Here is a 21090-nt window from a genome sequence, read left to right as displayed (position 1 = left end):
CGGCGGCGGCAGAAGAGGAGTAGGCGGCGGCGTGGGGCGCGGCGGCGGCCTAGAGCGGAAGCGATGGAGATCGGAAGAAAACTTATAGTACCATGTAGAAGACTATAGGATGCAACTCAATTGTATTCATCGGAGTCTGTTACAATATATACAGGTGATGTCTTGCATGACAAGCCAACTAACCCTATAATATCTCTAGGAGTTAACCTATACAAGGCTAGAGATGATAGGAGAATCAGTCGGTAATAAATACAGATATGTCACGGTTCAACCCCCCCTCCCCCCCGCGCGCAGTCGATGCGAAGCGTCGGCATCGACGATGCAAAGACTGAACGAAACTCCTGCAATGCAACAGTTGGCAACCCATTGGTCATGATGTCGGCGAACTGTTAGGTAGTCGGTACGTGAAGAGCACGAAGCTCACCCAACTGAACCTTCTCACGCACAAAGTAAACATCCAGCTCAACGTGTTTGGTGCGCTTGTGCTGCACCGGATTAGCCACGAGGTACGTGGCTGACACGTTATCACAGAAGACCACAATAGCCTTCAGAAAGTGAAATCCGAAGCTCACCCAGGAGGTGACGAAGCCAACAGGTCTCAGCGACCACGTTGGCAACAGCCCGGTACTCAGCCTCAACACTTGAACGGGAGACAATAGGCTGCCGTTTAAAGGACCATGAGACAAGAGAGTCACCGAAGAAGACATAGTAGCCAGACATGGAATGCTGGGTGTCAGGACAGCCAACCCAGTCTGCGTCAGTGTAAGCAATGAGCACAGTCGAGGCGGAGCCGAAGACCATAGGTCGGCGTGCGGCGAATGTACCGAAGAATGCGCTTAACCATAGACCAGCGAACATCACGGGGCGAGTGCATGTGCAAGCAAACTTGCTGCACCGCAAGCTGAATGTCTGGTCGGATGAGCGTAAGGTACAGAAGAGCACCAACAATGCTGCAGTAGAGGGCGGCGTCAATGGCAGGCTGGCTAGCTGTGGCAGAGAGCTTCAGCTTGGCCTGAGCAGGCGTGGCAGCCGGCTTGCAGTCGGTCATGCCAGCACGATCCAGGCGGTCGAGAGCATACTACCCCTGATGAAGGAAGAACCCAGAGGCATCGCGTCGCACATTGATGCCGAGGAAGAAGTGCGACGGCCTAGGTCCTTCAACCGAAACTCAAAGCCAAGACGACCGATGATGTTGCGAAGAAGATCCTCTCGGGAGGCAGTGATGACAATATCATCGACATACAACAGGAGCATAGCCACATGATTAGACCGATTGAGCACAAACAACGACGTGTCAGACCTGATGCTGCAAAAACCGAGAACGCCGAGAAACACCATGATGCGCTGGTACCACGCGCGCGGAGCCTGTTTGAGGCCGTATAACGACCGTGACAACAGGTGGACTGTTGGGGAACATAGTAATTTCAAAAAATTTCCTATGCACGCGCAAGATCCATCTACGTGATGCATAGCAACGAGAGGGGAGAGTGTTGTCTACGTACCCTCGTAGACAGTAAGCGGAAGTGTTATGACAACGCGGTTGATGTAGTCGTACGTCTTCACGATCCGACCGATCCTAGCACCGAAGGTACGACACCTCCGTGATCTGCACACGTTCAGCTCGGTGACATCCCACGAACTCTAGATCTAGCTAAGTGTCGGGGGAGGGCTTCGTCAGCACGACGGCGTGCTGACGTGATGATGAAGTTACCGACGCAGTGCTTCGCCTAAGCACTACAACGATATGACTGAGGTGGAAATCTGTGGAGGGGGGCACCGCACACGGCTAAGAGATCAACTTGTGTGTCTATGGGGTGCCCCCTCCCCCGTATATAAAGGAGTGGAGGAGGGAAGGGCCGGCCCTCTCTATGGCGCGCCCTAGGGGGAGTCCTACTCCCACCGGGAGTAGGATCCCCCCTTTCCCTAGTAGGAGTAGGAGAGAAGGAAGGGGGAGAGATAAGGAAGGAAGGGGGGCCGCCCCCCACCCAATTCGGATTGGGCTAGGGGGGGGGGGGGCGCCCTTCTCCTTGGCTTCCCTCTCTTCTATTCGATTAAGGCCCAGTAAGACCCATATACTCCCCGGGGGGTTTCGGTAACCCCCCGGTACTCCGGTAAATGCCCGAACTCACCCGGAACCATTCCGATGTCCAAACATAGGCTTCCAATATATCGATCTTTATGTCTCAACCATTCCGAGACTCCTCGTCATGTCCATGGTCATATCCGGGACTCCGAACTACCTTCGGTACATCAAAACACATAAACTCATAATACCGATCGTCATCAAACGTTAAGCGTGCGGACCCTACGGGTTCGAGAACTATGTAGACATGACCGAGACTCATCTCCAGTCAATAACCAATAGCGGAACCTGGATGCTCATATTGGTTCCTACATATTCTACGAAGATCTTTATCGGTCAAACCGCATAACAACATACGTTGTTCCCTTTGTCATCGGTATGTTACTTGCCCGAGATTCGATCGTCGGTATCTCAATACCTAGTTCAATCTCGTTACCGGCAAGTCTCTTTACTCGTTCTGTAAGGCAACATCCCGTAACTAACTCATTAGTCATATTGCTTGCAAGGCTTATAGTGATGTGCATTACCGAGAGGGCCCAGAGATACCTCTGATACACGGAGTGACAAATCCTAATCTCGATCTATGCCAACTCAACAAACACCATCGGAGACACCTGTATAGCATCTTTATAGTCACCCAATTACGTTGTGACGTTTGATAGCACACTAAGTGTTCCTCCGGTATTCGGGAGTTGCATAATCTCATAGTCATAGGAACATGTATAAGTTATGGAGAAAGCAATATCGGTAAACTAAACGATCAAAGTGCTAAGCTAACGGATGGGTCAAGTCAATCACATCATTCTCTAATGATGTGATCCCGTTTATCAAATGACAACTCTTTGTCCATGGCTAGGAAACTTAACCATCTTTGATCAACGAGCTAGTCAGGTAGAGGCATACTAGTGACACTCTGTTTGTCTATGTATTCACACATGTACTAAGTTTGTAGTTAATACAATTCTAGCATGAATAATAAACATTTATCATGATATAATGAAATATAAATAACAACTTTATTATTGCCTCTAGGGCATATTTCCTTCAGTCTCCCACTTGCACTAGAGTCAATAATCTAGATTACACAGTAATGATTCTAACACCCATGGAGTCTTGGTGTTGATCATGTTTTGCTCGTGAGAGAGGCTTAGTCAATGGATCTGCAACATTCAGATCCATATGTATCTTGCAAATCTCTATGTCTCCCTCCTTGACTTGATCGCGGATGGAATTGAAGCGTCTCTTGATGTGCTTGGTTCTCTTGTGAAATCTGGATTCCTTTGCCAAGGCAATTACACCAGTATTGTCACAAAAGATTTTCATTGGACCCGATGCACTAGGTATGACACCTAGATCGGATATGAACTCCTTCATCTAGACTCCTTCATTTGCTGCTTCCGAAGCAGCTATGTACTCCGCTTCACACGTAGATCCCGCCACGATGCTCTGCTTGGAACTGCACCAACTGATAGCTCCACCATTCAATAAAAACACGTATCTGGTTTCTGACTTAGAGTCACCCGGATCAGTGTCAAAGCTAGCATCAACGTAACCGTTTACGACGAGCTCTTTGTCACCTCCATAAACGAGAAACATATCCTTAGTCCTTTTCAGGTATTTCAGGATGTTCTTGACCGCTTTCCAGTGATCCACTCCTGGATTACTTTGGTACCTCCCTGCTAAACTGATAGCAAGGCACACATCAAGTCTGGTACACAACATTTCATACATGATAGAACCTATGGCTGAAGCATAGGGAATGAATTTCATTTTCTCTCTATCTTCTGAAGTGGTCGGGCATTGAGTCTGACTCAACTTCACACCTTGTAACACAGGCAAGAACCCTTTCTTTGCTTGATCCATTTTGAACTTCTTCAAAACCTTATCAAGGTATGTGCTTTGTGAAATTCCAATTAAGCATCTTGATCTATCTCTATAGATCTTGATGCCTAATATATAAGTAGCTTCACCGAGGTCTTTCATTGAAAAATTCTTATTCAAGTATCCTTTTATGTTATTCAGAAATTCAGTATCATTTCCGATCAACAATATGTCATCTACATATAATATCAGAAATGCTACAAAGCTCCCACTCACTTTCTTGTAAATACAGGCTTCTCCAAAAGTCTGTATAAAACCATATGCTTTGATCACACTATCAAAGCGTATATTCCAACTCCGAGAGGCTTGCAACAGTCCATAAATGGATCGCTGGAGCTTGCACACTTTGTTAGCACCTTTTGGATCGACAAAACCTTCTGGTTTCATCATATACAACTCTTCTTTAAGATATCCATTAAGGAATGCAGTTTTGACATCCATTTGCCAAATTTCATAATCATAAAATGCGGCGATTGCTAACATGATTCGGACGGACTTAAGCATCGCTATGGGTGAGAAGGTCTCATCATAGTCAACTCCTTGAACTTGTCGAAAACCTTTTGCAACAAGTCGAGCTTTGTAGACAGCAGCATTACCGTCAGAGTCAGTCTTCTTCTTGAAGATCCATTTATTCTCTATGGCTTGCCGATCATCGGGCAAGTCAACCAAAGTCCACACTTTGTTCTCATACATGGACCCCATCTCAGATTTCATGGCCTCAAGCCATTTTGCGGAATCTGGGCTCATCATCGTTTCCTCATAGTTCGTAGGTTCGTCATGGTCAAGTAACATGACCTCCAGAACAGGATTACCGTACCACTCTGGTGCGAATCTTACTCTAGTTGACCTACGAGGTTCGGCAGTAACTTGATCAGAAGTTTCATGATCATCATCATTAGCTTCCTCACTTACTGGTGTAGGAATCACTGGAACTGATTTCTGTGGTGAACTACTTTCCTATAAGGGAGTAGGTACAATTACCTCGTCAAGTTCTACTTTCCTCCCACTCACTTCTTTCGAGAGAAACTCCTTTTCTAGAAAGGATCCATTCTTAGCAACGAATATCTTGCCTTCGGATCTGTGATAGAAGGTGTACCCAACAGTCTCTTTTGGGTATCCTATGAAGACACATTTCACCAATTTGTGTTCGAGCTTATCAGGTTGAAGCTTTTTCACATAAGCATCGCAACCCCAAACTTTAAGAAACGGCAACTTGGGTTTCTTGCCAAACCACAGTTCATAAGGTGTCGTCTCAATGGATTTTGATGGTGCCCTATTTAACGTGAATGCAGTTGTCTCTAAAGCATAACCCCAAAACGATAGCAGTAAATCAGTAAGAGACATCATAGATCGCACCATATCTAATAAAGTGCGGTTACGACGTTCAGACACACCATTACGCTGTGGTGTTCTAGGTGGCGTGAGTTGCGAAACTATTCCACATTGTTTCAAATGAAGACCAAACTCGTAACTCAAATATTCTCCGCCACGATCAGATCGTAGAAACTTAATTTTCTTGTTACGATGATTTTCCACTTCATTCTGAAATTCTTTGAAGTTTTCAAATGTTTCAAACTTATGTTTCATCAATTAGATATACCCATATCTGCTCAAATCATCTGTGAAGGTAAGAAAATAACGATACCCGCCACGAGCATCAACACTCATCGGACCGCATACATCAGTATGTATTATTTCCAACAAGTCTGTTGCTCGCTCCATTGTTCCGGAGAACGGAGTCTTAGTCATCTTTCCCATGAGGCATGGTTCGCAAGCATCAAGTGATTCATAATCATGTGATTCCAAAAGTCCATCAACATGGAGTTTCTTCATGCGCTTTACACCAATATGACCTAAACGACAGTGCCACAAATAAGTTGCACTATCATTATTAAACTTATATCTTTTGGCTTCAATACTATGAACATGTGTATCACTACTATCAAGATTTAGTAAAAATAGACCACTCATCAAGGGTGCATGACCATAAAAGATATTACTCATATAAATAGAACAACCATTATTCTTTGATTTAAATGAATAACCGTCTCGCATCAAACAAGATCCAGATATAATGTGCATGCTCAATGCTGGCACCAAATAACAATTATTTATGTCTAAAACTAATCCCGAAGGTAGATGTAGAGGTAGCGTGCCGACGGCGATCACATCGACTTTGGAACCATTTCCCACATGCATCGTCACCTCATCCTTAGGCAATCTTCACTTAATCTGTAGCCCCTGTTTCGAGTTGCAAATATTAGCAACAGAACCAGTATCAAATACCCAGGCGCTACTGCAAGCATTAGTAAGGTACACATCAATAACATGTATATCAAATATACCTTTCACTTTGCCATCCTTCTTCTCCGCCAAATACTTGGGGCAGTTCCGCTTCCAGTGACCAGTCCCTTTGCAGTAGAAGCACTCAGTCTCAGGCTTAGGTCCAGACTTGGGCTCTTCACTTGAGCAGCAACTTGCTTGCCGTTCTGCTTGAAGTTCCCCTTCTTCCCTTGACCCTTTTTCTTGAAACTGGTGGTCTTGTTGACCATCAACACTTGATGCTCCTTCTTTGTTTCTACCTCCACAACCTTTAGCATTGCGAAGAGCTCGGGAATTGTCTTATCCATCCCTTGCATATTATAGTTCATCACGAAGCTCTTATAGCTTGGTGCCAGTGATTGAAGAACTCTGTCAATGACAGAATCATCACGAAGATTAACTCCCAGTTGAGTCAAGTGGTTGTGATACCCAGACATTTTGAGTATATGTTCATTGACAGAACTATTCTCCTCCATCTTGCAGCTGTAGAATTTATTGGGGACTTCATATCTCTCAATCCGGGCATTTGCTTGAAATATTAACTTTAACTCCTGAAACATCTCATATGCTCCATGATGTTCAAAACGTCGTTGAAGTTCCGGTTCTAAGCCGTAAAGCATGGCACACTGAACTATCGAGTAGTCATCAGCTTTGCTCTGCCAGGTGTTCACAACATTTGGCGTTGCTCCTGCAGCGGGTTTGTCACCTAGCGGTGCTTCTAGGATGTAATTCTTCTATGCAGCAATGACGATAATCCTCAAGTTACGGACCCAGTCCGTGTAGTTGCTACCATCATCTTTCAACTTAGCTTTCTCTAGGAACGCATTAAAATTCAACGGAACAACAACACGGGCCCTCTATCTACAACAACATAGACATGCAAAATACTATCAGGTACTAAGTTCATGATAAATTAAAGTTCAATTAATCAAATTACTTAAGAACTCCCACTTAGATAGACATCCCTCTAATCATCTAAGTGATCACGTGATCCACATCAACTAAACCATGTCCAATCATCACGTGAGATGGAGTAGTTTTCAATGGTGAACATCACTATGTTGATCATATCTACTATATGATTCACGCTCGACCTTTTGGTCTCAGTGTTCCGTGGCCATATCTGTATATGCTAGGCTCGTCAAGTTTAACCCGAGTATTCTTCGTGTGCAAAACTAGCTTGCGCCCATTGTATGTGAATGTAGAGCTTATCATACCCGATCATTGATAACCCACAAGTATAGGGGATCGCAACAGCTTTCGAGGGTAGAGTGTTCAACCCAAATTTATTGATTCGACACAAGGGGAGCCAAAGAATATTCTCAAGTATTAGCAGCTGAGTTGCCAATTCAACCACACCTGGAAACTTGGTATCTGTAGCAAAGTGTTTAGTAGCAAAGTAATATGATAGTGGTGGTAGCAGCAACAAAAGTAAAGACAACAAAAGTAATGTTTTTGGTATTTTGTAGTGATTGTAACAGTAGCAGCGGGAAAGTAAATAAGCGTAAACCAGTATATGGAAAACTTGTAGGCACCGGATCAGTGATGGATAATTATGCCGGATGCGGTTCATCATGTAACAGTCATAACATAGGGTGACATAGAACTAGCTCCAATTCATCAATGTAATGTAGGCATGTATTTCGTATATAGTCATACGTGCTTATGGAAAAGAACTTGCATGACATCTTTTGTCCTACCCTCCCGTGGCAGCGGGGTCCTATTGGAAACTAAGGGATATTAAGGCCTCCTTTTAATAGAGAACCGGAACAAAGCATTAGCACATAGTGAATACATGAACTCCTCAAACTATGGTCATCACCGGGAGTGGTCCCGATTATTGTCACTTCGGGGTTGCCGGATCATAACACATAGTAGGTGACTATAGACTTGCAAGATAGGATCAAGAACTCACATATATTCATGAAAACATAATAGGTTCAGATCTGAAATCATGGCACTCGGGCCCTAGTGACAAGCATTAAGCATAGCAAAGTCATAGCAACATCAATCTCAGAACATAGTGGATACTAGGGATCAAACCCTAACAAAACTAACTCGATTACATGATAAATCTCATCCAACCCATCATCGTCCAGCAAGCCTACGATGGAATTACTCACGTACGGCGGTGAGCATCATGAAATTAGTGATGGAGGATGGTTGATGATGATGACGGCGATGAATCCCCCTCTCCGGAGCCCCGAACGGACTCCAGATCAGCCCTCCCGAGAGGTTTTAGGGCTTGGCGGCGGCTCCGTATCATAAAACACGATGATTTCTTCTCTCTGATTTTTTCTCTCCGAAAGCAAATATATAGAGTTGGAGTTGGCGTCGGAGGGCATCCAAGGGGACCACGAGGTAGGGGGCACGCCCTAGGGGGGGGCACCCTCGTGAACAGGGTGTGGCCCCCCTGGTCTTCATCTTTGGCGAGGATTTTTTTTTTATTTTTTCTAAGATGTTCCATGGAGTTTCAGGTCATTCGAGAATATTTGTTTTCTGCACATAAAACAACATCATGGCAATTCTGCTGAAAACAACGTCAGTCCGGGTTAGTTCCATTCAAATCATACAAGTTAGAGTCCAAAACAAGGGCAAAACTGTTTGGAAAAGTAGATACGACAGAGACGTATCAACTCCCCCAAGCTTAAACCCTTGCTTGTCCTCAAGCAATTCAGTTGACAAACTGAAAGAAAGAAAAACTTTTACAAACTCTGTTTGCTCTTGTTGTTGTAACTATGTCAAGCCAACATTCAAGTTTTCAGCATAGATCATAACTAACCACATTTGCAATAATTCTCAGGCCTCATAATTACTCATATCAATAGCATAATCAACTAGCGAGCCATAATAATAAATCTCGGATGACAACACTTTCTCAAAACAATCATAATATGATATAACAAGATGGTATCTCGCTAGCCCTTTCTGAGACCGCAAAACATAAATGCAGAGCACCTTTAAAGATCAAGGACTGACTAGACATTGTAATTCATGGTAAAAGAGATCCAATCATAGTCACACCCAATATAAATTAATAGTGATGAATGCAAATGACAGCTGTGCTCTCCAGCTAGTGCTTTTTAATAAGAGGGTGATGACTCAACATAAAAGTAAATGGATAGGCCCTTCACAGAGGGAAGCAGGGATTTGTAGAGGTGCCAGAGCTCGGTTTTGAAATAGAGATAAGTTGCATTTTGAGCGGTATACTTTCATTGTCAACGTAACAACTAAGAGATGGCGATATCTTCCATGCTAAACACATTATAGGCGGTTCCCAAACAGAATGGTAAAGTTTATACTCCCCCTCCACCAACAAGCATCAATCCATGGCTTGCTCGAAACAACGAGTGCCTCCAACATACATCAGGTCCCAGGGGGAGTTTTGTTTGCAATTAATTTTGATTTAGTTTGCATAAAGCATGGGACTGGGCATCTCGGTGACCAGCCATTTTCTCGTGAGTGAGGAGCAGAGTCCACTCCTCTTGAGAATAACCCGCCTAACACGGAAGATAAGGACAGCCTTGGTTGATACATGAGCTATTCGAGCATACAAAACAGAATGTTTATTTGAAGGTTTAGAGTTTGGCACATACAAATTTACTTGGAACGACAGGTAGATACCGCATATAGGAAGGTATAGTGGACTCATCTGGAATAACTTTGGGGTTTAAGGGATTGGATGCACAAGCAGTATTCCCTCTTAGTACAGGTGAAAGCTAGCAAAAGACTGGGAAGCGACCAACTAGAGAGCGACAACAGCCATGTACATGCATTAAAATTAATAAATATTGGATGCAAGCATGAGTAGGATATAATCCACCATGAACATAAATATCGTGAAGGCTATGTTGATTTTGTTTCAACTACATGCATGAACATGTACCAAGTCAAGTCACTTAAATCATTCAAAGGAGGATACCACCCCATCATACCACACCATAATCATCGCAATAGCATGTTGGCACACAAGATAAGTCATTATAACTCATAGCTAATCAAGCATGGCACAAGCAACTATGATCTCTAATTGTCATTGCAAACATGTTTATTCATAATAAGCTGAATCAAGAACAAGGGACTCATCATATTTACAAAAACAAAAGAGGTCGAGTTCATACCAGCTTTTCTCATCTCAGTCAGTCCATCATATATCATCATAATTGCCTTTCACTTGCACGACCGTACGGTGTGAATAATAATAAGAGTGTACGTGCATTGGACTAAGCTAAAATCTGCGAGCATTCAATAAACAGGAGAAGACAAAGCAATATGGGCTCTTGGTTAAATCAACAATAATGCTTATAAGATCCACTTCAACAATTTAATTATGGTCTTCTCCTACTGACCCCCAAAGAAAAAAAAGAAAAAAAAACTGTTTACATGGGAAAGCTCCCAACAAGCAAAAGAAGAACGGGAAATATTTTTGGGTTTCCTTTTTAATTATTACTACTACAGTAGAAAAAATAAACTACTACTAATTTTTTTGGTTTTTCTTAAGGTTTAACAAACACACAAGAAGAAAGCAGGAAAAAGAAACTAAACTAGCATGGATATTACAGAGAAAAAGTATGAGCACCGACATCTAGCAACAAGTGTGTGTGAACATAAATGTAATGTCGGTGAGAAATACGTACTCCCCCAAGCTTAGGCTTTTGGCCTAAGTTGGTCTATGGCCACGGCTGGCCTGGCGGATATCCATAATAATAGTTGTTGGGGTCATACTGCGACGAAGAATAGTTGGGATCATACTGATGTGCAGCGGTTATCGCCTGCTAAGCTGCAGCGTGGAGTCGAGCTGCCTCCGCTCTCCCCTCGTAATCTTCTGCCTCCTCTCTGGTAATAACATATCTTCTTTTTGTCTGTGAATCAAAGAAGGCAGGAGCAGGGAGAGTAATACGGAAAACACGTCGTTTACCAAAAATTAAACGATATAAGAGAGATGATTCAGGCCTCTCGACAAACTGGTGCGAAGCCATAGAGTTATAATCTAAATATGCAGGAGGCAACTCCGTATCACCCTCACGAATGTCTATCTCAAGAAAATGAGCTAAGCGGGTTGCATAAATTCCTCCAAAGAAATCTCCATTATGTCTATTATTATGCAACCTACGAGCTACAATGGCTCCCATATGATAAGATTGGTCTCATAACACAGCACTCCTAAGAATGCTAATATCAGGGACACACATGTGACATGCTTCATCCTTAGCATTTATGCATCTACCGATGAAGAGAGCAAAATAATGTATAGCAGGAAAGTGAATGCTCCCTATGGTAGCCTGCGTTATATCTCTAGATCCCCCCACAGTTATACTAGCAAGAAAGTTTCTAAATTCAGATTTAGGGGGATCCCTAACACTACCCCATGATGGAAGTTTGCAAGCAGAAGTGAAATCCTCTAAGTCCATGGTATAAGATTTGTCATAGAGATCAAACATGACTGAAGGAGAATTACGCGAAGATGAATACTCAAACCTCCTCACAAAGGAACTTGTGAGATCATGATACTGGGGGCATTTGTTAGCCTCAAAATCCTCAAGACCGGCATTGCGCAAATATGCTTTGAATTCTTCTTTAATTCCCGCACGGTCCATAAAATTTTCCAACGGCCATTCGCAAGGCCGTACTGGAGCGTCTCTTGGTGGATCCTCGTCAGCATCACATATAGCAATCCTGGGTCCTCGCTTCTTAGAGGAACCACCTTGGAACATCTTCCTAAGCATATTGTTTTTCTCTGAAAAATTCTGAAATTTTTAGTAACTTCAAACAAAAGTAAACCAACTTCAATAATATTGATAGCAACTACTCCTACAAGTGCCTAGAGCCTATATCAAGCATTAGAACTACTTGGAACCATATAAATTTGACATGCAAGCTCAAGAACATGGTCACCTATGCAGCACAAATTTGCAAAGAATAAAGCACTAGAACAAAAACTAATTGGACCAATGGAGGAGTCACATACCAAGGAACAATCTCCCCAAGCAGTTTTGCGAGAGGTGCTTTGAGCAAGGAGATCGAAAATCACATCAAAAGTGGCTGGAACTCATGCTTGAGTTGGTTTTTCGGGTTTGTGTGAGGCGGAGGAAGAAGATGGGTGCTGGGATAAGTGGAGGAGGGCCACCGTGGGCCCACGAGGCAGGGGGTGCGCCCTAGAGGGGGGGGGGCGCCCACCACCCTCGTGGCCAGGTGGCAGCTCCTCCCGTGGTAATTTTTGCACAGCAAATCCTCAAATATTCCCTAAAAAATCATATTGAATTGGCATGTCATTGTGAGGACTTTTATTTTCGGGATATTTTTATATTGCACGGATAAGTCAGGAAACAGACAGAAAAATACTAATTTTACTCTATTTAATATAAATAACAGAAAGTAAAAGTGGGGTACAGAAGGTTGTGCTTCTAGTTTCATCCATCTCATGCTCATCAAAAAGAATCCACTAACAAGGTTGATCAAGTCTTGTTAACAAACTCATTCCGATAATCACGAAGCCGGAGAAATTTCGAATAACACTAAGTTACCTCAATAGGGATATGCACATCCCCAATAATAAGTAGATCATATTTCTTCTTGATAGTAGGAAGAGGAAATTCAAAACCTCCAATTATAATCGATGGAATTTTTCCAATGGAATTGATACTATGAACTTGAAGTTGTTTCCTCGGAAAGTGTACCATATGCTCATTACCATTAACATGAAAAGTGACATTGCCTTTTTTGCAATCAATAACAGCCCCTGCAGTATTAAGAAAAGGTCTTCCAAGAATAATAGACATACTATCATCCTCGGGAATATCAAGTATAACAAAGTCCGTTAAAATAGTAACGTTTGCAACCACAACGGGCACATCCTCACAAATACCGACAGGTATAGAAGTTGATTTATCAGCCATTTGCAAATATATTTCAGTAGGTGTCAACTTATTCAAGTCAAGTCTACGATATAAAGAAAGAGGCATAACACTAACACCGGCTCCAAGATCACATAAAGCAGTTTTAATATAATTTCTTTTAATGGAGCAAGGTATAGTAGGTACTCCGGGGTCTCCAAGTTTCTTTGGTATTCCACCCTTAAAAGTATAATTAGCAAGCATGGTGGAAATCTCAGCTTCCAGTATCTTTCTTTTATTAGTAATGATATCCTTCATATATTTAGCATAAGGATTTGTTTTGAGCACATCAGTTAATCGCATACGTAAAAAGATAGGCCTAATCATTTCAGCAAAGCGCTCAAAATCCTCATCATCCTTTTTCTTGGATGGTTTTGGAGGAAAAGGCATGGGTTTCTGAACCCAAGGTTCCCTTTCTTTACCATGTTTCCTAGCAACAAAGTCTCTTTTATCATAACATTGATTCTTTGATTGTGGGTTATCAAGATCAACAGCAGGTTCAATTTCTACATCATTGTCATTACTAGGTTGAGCATCATCATGAACATCATCATTAATATTTTCACTAGGTTCATGTTCATTACCAGATTGTGTTTCAGCATCAGACATATAGATATCATTTGGATTATCAGGTGGTTTAGCAATAGGTTCACTAGAAGTTTGCACAGTTCTATCATTTTTCTTCTTCTTCTTTTTAGAAGAACCAGGAACATCAATATTATTTCTTTGAGAATCTTGCTCGATTCTCTTAGGGTGGCCTTCAGGATACAAAGGTTCCTGAGTCATTCTACCAGTTCTAGTAGCCACTCTAACAACATAATCATTTTTCTTACTATTCATTTCATCAAGCACTTCTTTTTGAGCCTTAAGTACTTGTTCTACTTGAGTGGTAACCATAGAAGCATGTTTTCTAACAAGTTTAAGTTCACCTTTAATATTAGCCATATAATCACCCAAGCGTCTAATCATATAAGCATTTTCTTTTAATTGTCTACCAAAATAAGCATTGAAGTATTCTTGCTTAAACATAAAGTTATCAAACTCATCCAAGCACTGACTAGCAATTTTAGTAGGAGGGACTTCAGCTTTATCATATCTATAGAGAGAATTTACCTTTACTACCTGTGTCGGGATATCGGGATCAGGAGGTTCTTCAGTAAATAAAGAATCGAGATCATATGTTTCTTCAACAGGCGGTATATTAAGACCATGTATTTCTTCAATAGGAGGTAAATTCTTAACATCTTCAGCTTTAATACCTTTTTCTTTCATAGATTTCTTTGCCTCTTGCATATCTTCGGGACTGAGGAATAGAACACCTCTCTTCTTCGGAGTTGGTTTAGGAATAGACTCAGTAATTGGAGCAGGAGCTGGCTCAGGAGGTGCCCAATTATTTTCATTTGTCAACATATTATTCAATATAATTTTAGCTTCATCCGGTGAGAACCAACACAACTATCCAGGTAATCTCTGGAAGCATCGGTTAGTCCATTATAAAAGATATCGAGTATTTCAGGTTTCTTAAGAGGATGATCAGGCAAAGCATTAAGTAACTTGAGAAGCCTCCCCCAAGCTTGTGGGAGACTCTCTTCTTTAATTTGCACGAAGTTGTATATTTCCCTCAAAGCAGCTTGTTTCTTATGAGCAGGGAAATATTTAGCGGAGAAGTAATAAATCATATCCTGGGGATTACGCACACAACCAGGATCAAGATAAGTAAACCATATCTTAGCATCACCCTTTAATGAGAATGGAAATATTTTAAGTATATAGAAGTAACGCGATCTCTCATCATAAGTGAACAGGGCAACTATATCATTTAACTTAGTAAGATGTGCCACAACAGTTTCAGATTCATAGCCATAAAACGGATCAGATTCAACCAAAGTAATTATATCAGGATCAACAGAGAATTCATAATCCTTATCAGGAACATAGATAGGTGAAGTAGCAAAAGCAGGGCCAGGTTTCATTTTATCTCTAAGTGATTCTTTGTTCCATTTAACTAATAACCTCTTAAGCTCATATCTATCTTTGCAAGCTAAAATAGCGGCAGAAGATTCCATATCAAAAAGATAGCCCTCAGGGATAACAGGCATATTTTCATCATCACTATCATCATCGTATTCAGATTCAATAGTTTCTTTTTCTCTAGCCCTAGCAATTTGTTCATCAAGAAATTCACCAAGGGGCACAGTAGTATCAGGCATAGAAGCAGTTTCATCATAAGTATCATGCATAGCAGAAGTGGCATCATCAATAACATGCGACATATCAGAACGAATAGCAGAAGCAGGTTTAGGTGTCGCTAGCCTACTCATAACAGAAGGTGAATCAAGTGCAGAGCTAGATGGCAGTTCCTTACCTCCCCTCGTAGTTGAGGGATAAATTATTGTCTTAGCGTCTTTCAAGTTCTTCATAGTGTCCAGCAGATATAAATCCCAAGTGACTCAAAGAACAGAGCTATGCTCCCCGGCAACGGCGCCAGAAATTAGTCTTGATAATCCACAAGTATAGGGGATCGCAACAGCTTTCGAGGGTAGAGTATTCAACCCAAATTTATTGATTCGACACAAGGGGAGCCAAAGAATATTCTCAAGTATTAGCAGCTGAGTTGTCAATTCAACCACACCTGGAAACTTAGTATCTGCAGCAAAGTGTTTAGTAGCGAAGTAATATGATAGTGGTGGTAGCAGCAACAAAAGTAAAGACAACAAAAGTAATGTTTTTGATATTTTGTAGTGATTGTAACAGTAGCAGCGGGAAAGTAAATAAGCGTAAACCAGTATATGGAAAACTCGTAGGCACCGGATCAGTGATGGATAATTATGCCGGATGCGGTTCATCATGTAACAGTCATAACATAGGGTGACATAGAACTAGCTCCAATTCATCAATGTAATGTAGGCATGTATTCCGTATATAGTCATACGTGCTTATGGAAAAGAACTTGCATGACATCTTTTGTCCTACCCTCCCGTGGCAGCGGGGTCCTATTGGAAACTAAGGGATATTAAGGCCTCCTTTTAATAGAGAACTGGAACAAAGCATTAGCACATAGTGAATACATGAACTCCTCAAACTATGATCATCACCGGGAGTGGTCCCGATTATTGTCACTTCGGGGTTGCCGGATCATAACACATAGTAGGTGACTATAGACTTGCAAGATAGGATCAAGAACTCACATATATTCATGAAAACATAATAGGTTCAGATCTGAAATCATGGAACTTGGGCCCTAGTGACAAGCATTAAGCATAGCAAAGTCATAGCAACATCAATCTCAGAACATAGTGGATACTAGGGATCAAACCCTAACAAAACTAACTCGATTACATGATAAATCTCATCCAACCCATCACCGTCCAGCAAGCCTACGATGGAATTACTCACGCACAGCGGTGAGCATCATGAAATTGGTGATGGAGGATGGTTGATGATGACGACGGCGACGAATCCCCCTCTCCGGAGCCCCGAACGGACTCCAGATCAGCCCTCCGGAGAGGTTTTAGGGCTTGGCGGCGGCTCCTTATCGTAAAATGCGATGATTTCTTTTCTCTGATTTTTTTCTCTTCGAAAGCAAATATATAGAGTTGGAGTTGGCGTCGGAGGGCATCCAGGGGGCCTACGAGGTAGGGGGGCGCACCCTAGGGGGGGAGGGCGCCCCCCACCCTCGTGAACAGGGTGTGGGCCCCCTGGTCTTCATCTTTGGCAATGATTTTTTTATTTTTTCTAAGATGTTCCGTGGAGTTTCAGGTCATTCCGAGAATATTTGTTTTCTGCACATAAAACAACATCATGGCAATTCTGCTGAAAACAGTGTCAGTCCGGGTTAGTTCCATTCAAATCATACAAGTTAGAGTCCAAAACAAGGGCAAAAGTGTTTGGAAAAGTAGATACGACTGAGACGTATCAATCATCACGTGGTGTCTCGGCACGATGAACTATAGCAACGGTGCATACTCAGGGAGAACACTTATACCTTGAAATTTAGTGAGAAATCATCTTATAATGCTACTGTCGAACTAAGCAAAATAAGATGCATATGAAGGAAATATGCCCTAGCGGCAATAATAAAGTTGTTATTTATATTTCCTTATATCATGATAAATGTTTATTATTCATGCTAGAATTGTATTAACTGGAAACTTAGTACATGTGTGAATACATAGACAAACAAAGTGTCACTAGTTTTCCTCTACTTGACTAGCTCGTTGAATCAATGATGGTTATGTTTCCTAACCATAGACATGAGTTGTCATTTGATTAACGGGATCACATCATTAGAGAATGATGTGATTGACTTGACCCATCTGTTAGCTTAGCACGATGATCGTTTAGTTTGTTGCTATTGCTTTCTCCATAACTTATACATGTTCCTATGACTATGAGATCATGCAACTCACGAATACTGAAGGAACACTTTGTGTGCTACCAAACGTCACAACGTAACTGGGTGATTATAAAGGTGCTCTACAGGTGTCTCCGATGGTGTTTGTTGAGTTGGCATAGATCAAGAATAGGATTTGTCACTCCGATTGTCGGAGAGGTATCTCTGGGCCCTCTCGGTAATGTACATCACTATAAGCCTTGCAAGCAATGTAGCTAATGAGTTAGTTACGAGATGTAGCATTACAGAATGAGCAAAGAGACTTGCCGGTAACGAGATTGAACTAGGTATTGAGGTACCGACGATCAAATCTCGGGCAAGTAACATACCGATGACAAAGGGAACAACGTATATCGTTATGCGGTTTGACCGATAAAGATCTTCATAGAATATGTAGGAACCAATATGAGCATCCAGGTTCCGCTACTAGTTATTGACGAGAGATGTGTCTCGGTCATGTCTACATAGTTCTCAAACCCGTAGGGTCCGCACGCTTAACGTTCGGTGATGATCGTATTATGAGTTTATGTGTTTTGATGTACCGGAGGTAGTTTAGAGTCCCGGATATGATCACAGACACAACGAGGAGTCTCGAAATGGTCGAGACATAAATATCAATATATAGGACAACTATATTTGGATATCGGAATGGTTCCGGGTGAGATCGGGTATTTACCGATGTACTGGGAGGTTACTGGAACCCCCCGAGAGGTATATGGGCCTTATTGGGCCATAGTGGGTGTCGGTGTCAAAACCGGCGGATCTCGGTTAGGGGGTCCTGAATGGTGCGTCTAAGGCGGATGGTAACATGAGGCAGGGGACACGATGTTTACCCAGGTTCGGGCCCTCTTGATGGAGGTAATACCCTACTTCCTGCTTGATTGTTCTTGATGATATGAGTATTACAAGAGTTGATATACCGCGAGATCAGAGAGGCTAAACTCTAGAAGCTAGCCTATGGTATGATTGTATGTTGTCCTACAGACTAAAACCCTCTGGTTTATATAGACACCGGAGGGGGCTAGGGTTACACAAGGTCGGTTACAAAGGAGGAGATATACATATCTGTATTGCCTAGCTTGCCTTCCATGCCAAGTAGAGTCCTATTCGAACACGAGACGAAGTCTTCAATCTTGTATCTTCATAGTCCAACAGTCCGGTCAAAGGATATAGTCCGGCTTTCCGGAGACCCCCTAATCCAGGACTCACTCAGTAGCCCCCGAACCAGGCTTCAATGACGTTGAGTCCGGTGCGCAGTATTGTCTTCGGCATTACAAGACGGGTTCTTCTCCAAATCTTGAACGTCAGTTAAGTAGTGTCCGGCCCCAAAAATGTTGGACTTCTTGGCTTCTGTGCTCAATAAGGGTTATCTTCCACGCGTCGAACGAATACGAGGAGCCAGGGCGTTTTTACATTCGCCCCCCTAGCCAGGTAAATAAATTGTCTATTAAAGGGACGAGGAGTCTTAGATCCAATCCATACCATCCTCCCACGGCGAGAATCCATCGGAGCGCGCTTCAGAAAAATCCACTCCAACATGGCCGACCACCGCAGCTCCTCCTCCCGCCCCCGTAGCCCTAAGCCCGGTGATTGGGAGAGGTGTTCCGTCCCACACAGTCGATTAGTAGAGCTGCAAACTCAGGGATTTCTCCCTTTAGCGTATATGGTCCCTGTCCGAGCCGGGCTCGCCACCTATAATGGCGGGGAGCAAGCGGAGAGCTTCCCCAGCCCCTCTAAGGGGGAGAGGGTGTGCCTTGTTCCTTATTTACTAAGGGGACTCGGATTTCCAATTCATCCATTCCTCCGCGGGCTCATGGAGTTTTACAGTCTCCAACTGCATAATTTCAACCCTGCTTCCATATTACACATCGCCGGCTACGTTGCCCTTTGCGAGCTATTTCTGGGTTGCGAGGCTCATTTCGAGCTATGGAAAAGGTTATTTTGCCTTGTGCCCCTCACACAGAAGGGGTCACTTTATCAAGTGGGCGGAGCCGAAATATGGCGCATCGCCGAAACCGGATACCTGTCCGATACTCCGAAGAAGACGTCCGAAGACTGGCCTTCGGACTGGTTTTATATGGAGGACGTCCCCCTTCCAGACCCTGTTCGGTGGGGTCTTCCTGAGTTCAACAATGCTCCTCTGAGGAAACGCCGAAGCTGGCGCCCACGGATCCCCCAGGAGGAAGACAACAGAGAAGTCCTTTACCTGATGAACCAGATTAAAGCGTTGGCTCAATCTGGATTGACAATAATCGAGGTTATGTCAATATGCATAATGCGGGGAGTGCAGCCACTTCAATATCGAGGGCACCCCCTGTGGTGTTTTAACGGGGAAGATGATGCCACCCGTTGCGGGCGTAAGGGACTGGACTCCGCTGCTGCTTTAGCAAAAATTCTGTCTGAGTTGTTCAAGGGAGAGGAAGAGGAGTTCATCCGTATCAAGCCACGGGATGTATTCTCCATGTACAACCCTCCAAGCTGGGTGAGTTATTCCTCTTTACTCCCATTCTACCCGCATTCTTTATCATAGGTACTCACCTTGCCATTTTACGGCAAGAACTGCGAAAAGCTGTAAGGGAGGTCAACAACCCATCTCCACAACCAGAGGACCCTGGTCGGGCCCTCGGTCCCGGACTCGAAGAGGATCCAGAGATATTCGTGGAGCTGACAGACAGAAAATTCTATCAATTGAGCTGTGATGACGCCATGGTGGCCATAAAGGCCGACTATCCCGGACTGCTCCCTGCGTCGCACGTAAGAAAAACCAACATCCCAACTCCAAAAATAGGATCCCCTTTTAGACACTTCACCTACCGCACACATATGGTGTTTAACAGGGAAGGCATTCAGGACGCCGTGCCGAACCCGCAGCAACTCGCCAACTAGGACAAAAAGGAAGGCGGTCAGGACGGAGATGCCGACGGAGAGGTATGACACAAAACCTCGCTCCGTGGTTATCGTCTTTCTCAAAATGCAATGACGTCCATGCTTCTTTAATAGAAAAAACGCTCGCCGGAGTATATCCGGAGAGGCTGCCAATCATGCCTCCACCAGTCGGGCTCTAGGGCCGGACATAGGGGCAGAAGTCAACATGGGGCGGACGCCGGATGCTCCTCCTACAGAGGATGCAGATAGACTATCCGATACAAATTCAGAAGTGGAGAGCGCCATGAATCATAGGCGTCGCCGGGCCGTACTCCGCGACGCTTGCTTCTCACCAGAGGCATTTGATGCCTTCAATTCTGGAGACGTGTACCTCCGTGCTGCTCACAATGGTCTAGCTAGAGCCACGGACCAGTATGTAAGGGATATACGGGTAAGCAAATCCGACGATTATATGTATCAGTAGCCCCTGAGACTTGAAACAGTTGACACAACTGATTTAAGGATCATTATTTGTGCAGGTTCTTACGAAAAAAAGTTCCCAACTATCTCAAGAGCCGGACGAGTGCAAGGCCCAGCTGGAAGCCGCTGTTGCCGCATTGAAGGACTCCAAAAAGGGTCCCCATGGTAACATT

This window comes from Triticum aestivum, chromosome 5A (genome assembly GCF_018294505.1).
Source record: "Triticum aestivum cultivar Chinese Spring chromosome 5A, IWGSC CS RefSeq v2.1, whole genome shotgun sequence".
NCBI classification, from domain to species: domain Eukaryota; kingdom Viridiplantae; phylum Streptophyta; class Magnoliopsida; order Poales; family Poaceae; genus Triticum; species Triticum aestivum.
Note: the sequence above shows the minus strand (reverse complement) of the source record.